The following is a 9,845-nucleotide window of genomic DNA, read 5'->3' as shown; positions in this document are numbered from 1 at the left end:
GCATGTTGACTGTTTCTGAAAGTGATTATTTGGGCAAAATACGTCCTTGGAGCAGCATTTTGTAGGCAGTTTCTCACACTTCTCATTCTTTTGAAGGTTTCTTACATGGCAACAAGAGAGGGACAAATAGATCAGAGCGGTTTAAAATCTGCCCGAAAACAGACTGTATTGATCAAGAGCAAGGAGGTCACCCAAAACTATTGAACTTTTTTTTCCCAAGCTAGTTAGACTTCAAGTTCAAGATGCTGTTTTAAAGAAACAAGGCCTTCATGTGAAGTATGTTTTAATCATTAGTTTTGGGGGGTTTTTTGAAGATGAAAATGTTTTATGATGCCTGAAATTTTTGGCTTCGTGAATTCCTGATTTTGTTGTTTTCCTGAAGACCAGACCTCCCTGGGTACCTCACAGAGCATCCAGATCATATTAACGCACACTTCAGTGGCAGTGCCTCAGTTGTGCCCCAGCATTCCAAGGATTTGAAGCTGTATCCCATGAGCTGCCCTGGTTTATGGGTCCAGTAACAACAACATGAACTTCCGTAATTCTGTTCTCAGTGAGAGGGGTTGGACCAGGCAAAATTCATGATGTAACAGCCCTTCCTTCAAACAGACCCATGTGAGCAACTCACAGGACCATGAAGTGAATTTCAATGATTTATACTCAGAGACACAGAAGGGAACCCCCAGGTTTGATGGATATACAAAAACACTCCCAGCTGCAGTTTCAGCTGGAAATACTGAGCTAAATCAACCTTCTACTCATCCTGAGCAGCACAAATGTAAATTGAATCTGATGAGGATTTTATGGAGCCCAGGACTTGAAAATGTATTCTGTATTTGTTGTGTCCCCACATTAGACAACTCTGCTCACCTGGATTTGCTTTATCTAGAGCTCACTTTCTGGTTTATTTATTGTTCTCCACAGCTGGGCATTGAGAATGTCTTGTGTTCTGATTAATTTTAAATTCTTTTATTCCCACAAACGACCTGCACCTGTTTTTAAATTCAGTTTCAAGTGGTGGTAGGAGGAGAAGAGGAAAGTTCAATCACCCAGATGGGGTCTCCAAGGATGTCAGGGGATTTCTACTTTGGCTAATGCTTAATTAACAGTCTGATGTTTGAGCAGTGTCATTAGTCATCACAGGCACTTCAGAATGGTATTTATGGCACGGAATTTCAATGTTTTAAGTTACTGATAGCACAGCTCAAATATTGAATCTAAAGATTCAATAGCTCAAATATTGAACCCAAAGATTCAATATCATGAAACAGAGCAGTTTGTCAGAGACATACAAACTGAAGTATTTTTCTATTGGAAAAATGATCACCAATTTTGAATGGCAATTAAGTATTTTGCCATCCCAGGGCTGTATAACAAGGGCTAAATGTGCTGAAGACAATTTGCTAGCATTTGTTTTCATAAAAGCCTGAGAGATTTTGGTGCTCCAGCCTGTGAGATTTGTTTGTAACTCACTCCTTCAGCTCTAATCCTTTCTTATTTGGGAAGAAAGTTCATCCAACTTCAAACCTGTCAAAGTTTTATTTTCATTAGTGATTAATAAAACCATGCAAGGTCTTTCCTGAGTAGTGGATAAAATGGCTCCTATATGTCTCTCATCTTTAAATATTCCTTGTTTACACTAGATTAAAATATATTGGTTTCCCTTCTTGCAATCTCGGACACCCTGCTTTGGAAGCACACACAAATATTCCTTACATAAGTAAGTATTCCCACATTCCTGTAGGGAAAAAATGCTACATTTTAGCTTAAGCAAAAAAATATTGAAACACTTAAGTCTTCTCTTAAATACTAACATGTGGCAAACATTTATTCTGCTACAGAAACTTCCGTGTTTCCTTTGTTTGACCAGCAATACAAATCCTGGAGTGGCTTTGACACTGGTTCTAAGCCAGGGTGTACCATCTCCAGAAGGCAATAAAGCTCAGTATTTATTTTGGGGGGCAGTACTTGAGTCCCAGAACATCCCTGTGCCACTGAAGGCAATGGCAGCAGGAAAAGCAGGGAGAAAAGAATGCTATGGAATGAAATGCCTAAAAATAATCATGTAAAAGATCAAAGTTTAGTCATGTAGAACCTGATCCTGAATTAGAAACTTCAGGCTGCCAGGGAAAAGCATGTATTCACTGAAGGTTTAAATTAACCCAAGAGAGAGAGAAGGTACTTGACATAAAGTCAAAAGGGGAAAGGAAAAACAGATTTGGGAGTGTGGGGTGTTTTTCAGATATCAAAGAAAATTCTCTTCTCAGTTACATTGATTCAGTCCAGATTAACCCCACTGGCAGCAAGAGCTAGAGAATTTCTTTTTTTTTTTTTTTTTTTAATTCTTTTTCTTCCATCCGTCATCATTCTCCTGAGCACTTTAAACCTTGAGCACCACCTGGTTTTCAAGATGCTTTACAGCTGGGTTTGCTTGGGTACAAAGCAGCCAAGTGACTTGCCCCAAGGTTACACAGCTGAGCAAGCACTTGAGAGGAACTCAAACCCTGTGTCCTTTGTAATTAATTCTCAACCCTTTACAGCAGCTGCCAGGCCATGCACCTCCCTCCAGGTATGCACAGAGCACAGAGAGTTGTGTTACCCAAGGATGTAATTAAAAGTTGGGAAAAGTGACGGAAACAACAGGCTGTGGTAGGACCTGACTGACCTGAAGGCTGGCACTGAGCAGTTACAGCAATCCTGGGAGTTATTGAGGGGATTTGGAAATGGTTATTTTCTACCCTGTCCCTGACAGTTGCATTTCTCACACATTTCCAGTGGTTCCCCACGGAAATACAGTGGGACCTGGGAGATGGGAAAGTCAGGCTCTATTCTTAACTTTTGCTGTGACTTGCCTGCTGCTCTTGGCCAGATCTCTTCGCTGGAGTCACTGTGTCCATAGGTGAGGGGAAGGGTATGGACACGTCTGTCACACCCTCAGCACCCACAGGACAGGGTCAGCCATGAGAAAGGAATTGCCCGCTCTGCAGCAGGGAGAGACGAAATATTGACAGAAGAAGTCACATCTCACTTTTGCATTCCTTAAACACTGAGCTGTCTGGATCCCACTTTTACACTGAAGCAGAGGTTCAGAACAGAAAATTCAGACCCTGACTTCAGGGACCAGCTCAGACAGGAATGTTTGTATCCAGGGCACCTGGCTGCTCCCAGCATTGGTGTCAGGTGTACAAATGAAGAGGAAAGAGTGACTTCCTGAGGCATCAAAAGGAACCTGGGCTGTACCAGGAATCCGCTTGTTTTCCAAGGCAAACTGGAAAGCTGCCAGCTGATTGTTTCTGCTGGATTTCTCTCTGCCCCCTGGTAAGGTAGAAGATTTTGGTTGAGGATCCCCCCGGACCGTGGCAGAGCTGTTTGCAGGGCCAGCACAGGCCCTGGAGCAGCAGAACGCAACGGCACACTTGCTAACTTTGAACTGTTGGTGCATTCTCAGAGCTCTGAGCTGGGCCTGTCTCCTCTGGGGCCAGTCCAGGAAAACTGTGTCATTAAAGTTACAAAAGATCTCCAGTTTCACTTCAGAAGCCTCAATATCAGGGACAATGGGGCTAGAGAAGATAATCCAATCTATCAGTAGTGGAGACAAAGCAAGACTCCTCCTTTGGTAATTCCCCCCATCCTGTTCTCAATGGCTCTGCCCTCTTTGTCCCTCTCCATTCATGCCTTTGTTCTCATTTAACTTAGCAAGCAAAAACTTCCTCAACTCTTCTTCCTTTGGTTTAGAAACAGATTTTTTGCTGGTTAGTTTCAAATTTATTTCCCAATATTTGAACTCCAAACATGGTTTATAGAGAAAGAAAAGTGTCTACTTAGTCTTTTGACCTTATTTACCCAAACCATTTTACAGCACAGCTAAATGAAGTCAATACAACTCTGTATTTAGACAAATTCTTGAATTCCTGCCATTTCTCCCCAAGTGCTCCCACTGGCTTAGCCCAATGTTTCCTTCCCTTGTTTTGTGCTTGATATTGAGCTCATTAATATTGTCATTGCTCACTTAAACCTGCTCAGTTCTTAAGTTTTGCTGCTCCCTCTGAAATCCCTTTGGTTCAGCCAAGCAGGTTCTCTTCTCTAAGCAGCTGTGCAAGTGGTAGATGAGCTCAGGACAGCTGGGGATTTTCTGCTTTGTCAGATTTTTGCCCATTATTGAAGATTTTAGAATAAACAGCAGCATGGAAAGCAGAGCAGCAAACCCAGTTCTAGTCTCCCTTCATCTGTCAGCCTCCTTTGATCCAATAACTGCATCCATCATGAAGTGGACAAAGTTCATCCTAAATGATGGTACCTTCAGTTTTTCCTGCAGATGGAAAACCACCAAATATGAAGCAGAGAGATGATCTGATGGGCTCTGTAAACCCTGGAACCCAATTCATTCAGGAGCTGTCATATCAATCTCCTTTTCTTTAGAAGATACATTTTTTACATTTTCCTTCTTATCCAAATGGGTTTCAAGTCTCGGGCTCTGGATCTCGTCACAGAGACACTTCCAGTCTCCTCAGGCAGGTCAGGGGGAAGCTGCACATTTTCTGAAGATTATGCCTTGTGCTGTTATTATGGATGATTGTGGAGACTGTTCCTAAGGACGTTTTTCTTCTCTCTGGGCAGTCATGCAGAACACTCACAATCAGTAACCAGTCATTTTGAAAAGATATTAGGGGTTTTTTTGCTGAATCTGGAGACACACTGTACCTTCTCTGCTGGTTACAAAGCTCACCAGATAAGCAGAGGTTGGGCTTTTTCTGGGCTTCAACTCTCACAAAGAGGGTTGAATTATGTCACTTTTGACTGGGATCCAGGTTTCCAGATGCTTGCAGGAGCCACCACTCCTCACAGTGTTCTGCACTGCAGTTCACTTCAAAGCTCAGTATTTTCCTGTGCCATGAGGAAAAAGTGGAACTATTTTGGAATATCCCACTGAAGTGCAACAGCCTCTTCTCTTACCTGCCTTTCTTTGGTGAAGATCGTGGTTTTACATTTGCTGGGGACTGAAACTCGTACTCATGCTCTCTGAGCAAAGGGCTTTGACCAGATTGCTCAGAGAAGCTGTGGCTGCCCCATCCCTGGAAGTGCCCAAGGCCAGGCTGGACAGGGCTTGGAACAACCTGGGCTAGTGGGAGGTGTCCCTGCCCATGGGAGGGGGTGTGATGAGATGCTCTTTAATGTCCCTTCCAACCCAAACCAGTCTGGGGTTCTATGAGTTTGAATGAGCAAGAGTCTTTATTTCATTTTGATTTCACTCTTTACCCAGCAGAACAAGATACACTGTGCACACCTCAGCAGCTCTGGGGCTGTCAGCAAAGAGCAGGGGGAGAAATAAAATCTTTAAATTATGTTACTGTGTGCATTTGATTTTTGATAAGAGAGACTGAGCCTCCATCAAACCCTGGGAAAGGTAACAAGCTGGTGGCAGTGCTGGATACAGAGACAGTGGAGATGGCAGTTCTGCCTCAACAGTCTGTGCTCCCATCCCTCTGTCTGGGAATGCTGGGGGAGGTCAACACTTGTGAGAACCTCCCCAATGCACAGAAAATGCTTACTGGGAAACCATTGGCTCTCTGGGCCTGAATCAAAATGTTGTTTCTGTGAACTCCTCATCTGGAGCTGCTCTGCTGACATGGAAAAGCAGAGCCCAGGCCTTGGAGAGCCATGGGGTGTTTCCCATCTCCATCCTTCAGAGCAGCGGGGAAACCCCACGGCCTGGGCACCTCCTGGCCCACACGGGTCCCCCAGGGCAGAATCACTCCTGCTCCTGCAGGGCTGCAGTGGGATGGCTGCTCTCAGTGCACATGCTGGGACAGCTCCAGCAGGGAATGGAGGGTTGGAGTTGCCACTCTCAGCCACCCTTTCAGCTGCCAAGACCACCTATGAAGTCCAGAGTCCAAGAGCCAGCCCCAAACAGCAAATACCTCTGAGCAGTACTCATCAGTCAGTGCTGGAGAGCAGGAACTGGCCCTCAGGAGAGCCAAAAGAGCAGCTTTTAGAACCCAAAATACATGTTTGTGTCAGGGCTGTGAAGTGATACATTTTCCATGTAAGTGCTATTCTGCTGGTGTTATTTAAAGAAAGCAAGAGGTTTTGTTTCTAAATCCTGACTGCTAAGCATTGAGTCCTCATTTTATTTATTTCTGTAGTTTTAATTTCAGCCATTTGCGCTTATGAACCTCAAACTGGGGAGTGAAGTGAAACACATGGAGCCAGAGGTTCATCTCTTTGTACTTTTGGCAGTGCACATTTTCCCCACACTGCAAATACGTCTCAGCACTGGAAGACCCAAGAATTGGGAGTAGGGCTGAGGGCAAATGTTCAGTTTGCAAAGCCCAGACACCCCTGAACCCCTGTAAGAGCCCCTGGTGAGACAAGGACAAATATCCCAAAACTATCAAGGCTCACCACCTATTTCCATGTGGTTTGCCAGGAGTTTGGAGCCAAGGCATCACAGGATGAGGGGAGAAGGCTGTCAAAGGGTTAAACGTTTCCTGCCTTTAATCTGGAATCACGTAATGTGGAATGAATGTTTCAGCTCAAACTGTTTCCTCACTCTGACAGTTCCATGGTGTGAGGTCAAAGTGTGGGAGAGATGGGAGAGGGGGAGCGTGGATGGTGAGCTGGTGAAGCCAGAGGAGCACAGGGACACCCAGGGAAATGGGAAGGATGGTTTCCCAGGCACCTCAGCCCAGCTGGGATGGCCCTAGTGGAGCCATGGGCACAGGGTGTGTGGCTTTAAGGACTTCCTGCCTCTCCTCTCCCAGGAGTTCCTGCTCTGCTGTGGGCACAGTTCCCACGCTACAGGAGTTTCTCACAGTGTCCCTGCCCAGACACAAAGTCCCTCAGTCCTTCCTGCACCCTGTAAGCTCAGGAGCTGGGACTCCTTTGGGGGTACTCATTGTATTTGTTTTTCCTTCCTGTGTGGATCTTTTCCTGTGCTCCCAGGTCTGTTCTGTTCCTCCAAAGGGCTCCACTGAGCACAGCCAACTTCAGTTTGCAACCTCATCAGATTTCCAATCCATTGGATTTGTCAGATCAACCTGATCTCACATCATTTCTTACACAAAGAAATGGCTTGCTTTGGTTTCATTTGCAGGACCAAACCCTCATTCATGGCTCTCACCATGTCCAAACATATTTCTACATGTCGGGGCATCACATATATCTCTTTCCATGTAGTTTTCACCTTCTCTGCCATGGGCAAAATTTCCATCTGGGGAATTTTTGCTTATTTAATGTTTTACCAATCAACATAAACTTCTAATCACTGATACAGGGATTCAGAAAAAAAGAGAGCATAAACAGTTACACAAACACTTAATTAAATGCATTATACCACTGCCTCTTAAGCCAGGCACAACAACCTCGACCCCCCTGGCTTACTCAGTCCACCCTAATTCCTTGTTTCTCTCCCTAAAACACATCAGAGCAAAGGCACTGCGTGCTCTGGGGGCTGGTGTTTTGGCATGTGGTGGGGTGTGACAGGCACATGGCAGCACTAACTGAGTGCACATCAAGGCAATAAACCCTGCAATTTATGCCCCACAGCCCCCTCCCAAGGGGCAGAGACCAGAACATCCTCCTCCCCAAAGGATGGTAGGAACACAGAGAGGTTTGGGAGCTCAGCCTACTGCTGAGAATAGTAAATTCTGCATCTTCCCACCAAATTATAACAAACGTCTGAAGGGAATCAGCTGACAAATCCTCTTGCTCAACGCCACTTGTCCCTAAGCTGCAGGAAGAAAACAAACTCCTTTCATGGCAGGAAATCCTCAGGCCAGTTTGTCACCAGGATTCAGAAAGATTTAAATAACAGAGCTGCTAACACTGGATTTGGAGTGGTGAATGATACAGCCAGACAGGCTGGGCAGGGAGCATTTCTGGGGGCTCAGAGGTACAAATCCTATTTTTAAGGCAAACGTGGCTCCTAAAGCTTTCAGGATAAAGCTCCTTGAGGAGGGTTCTAGAAATCTTTTTAGGAGTTCTACGTTTCTTGTGAGTTAGGAAAAGATCAAACTCCTGCCCACAGCTCCAAACATTTTATTTCTAAAACGGGCCTTATGAAAGTTCCCTGGGTCAGACCCACCAGTTTTCAGCCTTTGAGCTGAACTTAAAGATCCTAGTTTGTATCTCTTTACATTTGATATCTCTCTGTGTATTTTGGAACATCCTTTGTGGGATACTATCAGTTCCTCTGGCCCCACATCTTCACATTCCCTGTCTCTGGGGCTTATTTTCCTGCCAGTGTCAGACCAAGCAATCCAAGGGAACAGGAGCACTCAGTGGTGCTCAGGTTGTCCCACCCTTGTGCTTCAGTTCCCACAGAATTAAAATATTTCCTTCCCCTGTGAAGTGTTGTGAGATCTATTGATTCTGTGTGCAAGGCAAGTGTCCCTGTTTTCAATATTCAATTGCTGCTCTCCTGTGTGGAGAAGGGCTGATAGTTTGTTATTAATAGAGCAGGAAGTGGGGATTAGGCTTTACTCTCTAATTACAAACAAAAGCTACAAGAGCTCTGTAGCTTCTCATTAAACCTAAGAATGAGCAACTGTTCTGAGGAAAGTGAATCCCAGAAGTAGAAGCCCAGATTGATGTGTCTCAGGGAGCTGAATTAACACAGGGCTGGGCTTGGCAGCCTGCCTCCTCCTCACCTTAGGAGTGTTCTCCAAGGGGCAGGGCTGGGGCAGAGCTGCTTTCACACAGGCTTTCCTGTTGCAAATGTGCAGGCTGGGATTTTTTATTTTATATGTGCCTTAGCCATTTTCAAGTGGTGTAAATTGCTGTAGCACCACGAGAGTCGTGTGGATCAAAAGAAATCCAGCTGCTGGCTTTTATTAAGTGAGGATTTACCCAGCCTGGAGATCTCCCCCAGCAGAAGCCATTCCTGAGGCTGGGAAGGCAGTTTCACACAGGCAGAAGAAATAGGGCACCCATGTTCCCAAAGCCCAGATGCATCTGCAATGGCAGAGAGAGTCTTGCAGAGGAAGCCTTGGAGTCTGCTGGCCATCTCCATGAAGTCACATGGAAAAAGTTTGGAGTTGTGTAAACAGAAGCTCTGCATGTTTGGTGCCCTCTGATTTGCTTTAAACTCCTCATGCATATTTTGCATTCACTTTCCAGGAATAGCCCAGTGAGATTCATCCTGGCACAGGAATTCCTAGTGACTGGGATTGATGGCTTTAGGATATCAAGTACCCTGTTGTGCAGCACCAGACTGATAGGATGGATGTGGGAGTGCTGATCCAGCTGTGGGAGTCCTAATCCAGCTGTGGGCTACTGGACTGTCATAAAACAACTATGATATTACAGCAACAACCCAATAGATTATTTACAGATGCAGCAGTACCTTTCTGTGGTACAGAAGGTGGTGAGTTACCCCTGGCCATGCTGGTACATCCATAAAGACCCAGAGGCAGCATAGCTCCTTTAGCAGAGAGCTGCATTCCAGTTATTAATCCCTATTTCACTGCAAAAAGGAGCCCTGTGCTAACACAGCCCTGCTGCTGCCAGTCTTGGGGCTGGTTTGGTCGACATTCCCTGAGGACTCGCTGCCCCACGCTCTGTGGTGTGAGCTGGACATGGCCTTGAAGCTCCATAGCTGGGAATTCACTCTGGAAATGCTCACACCCTCACCTACCCAGCACAGAGACAATGCAGTGGGATTGTTTTCTAAGTGGTCATAATTAACAAAGCATCGCCCGTATAATCACACAGCACTGCTCGACATCAGTGGAAAAACACACAGCAAAAGGAGTTACCTCCCCACCGCTTTTGAATGGCACCATAAAGCAAATAATCTCCCCACAAGAATTCAAGGAGCAGAACAGAGCCTGAATTCATCAGCAGCC

The sequence above is a fragment of the Chiroxiphia lanceolata genome, chromosome 14, assembly GCF_009829145.1.
Source record: "Chiroxiphia lanceolata isolate bChiLan1 chromosome 14, bChiLan1.pri, whole genome shotgun sequence".
Taxonomy (NCBI): Eukaryota; Metazoa; Chordata; class Aves; order Passeriformes; family Pipridae; genus Chiroxiphia; species Chiroxiphia lanceolata.
Note: the sequence above shows the minus strand (reverse complement) of the source record.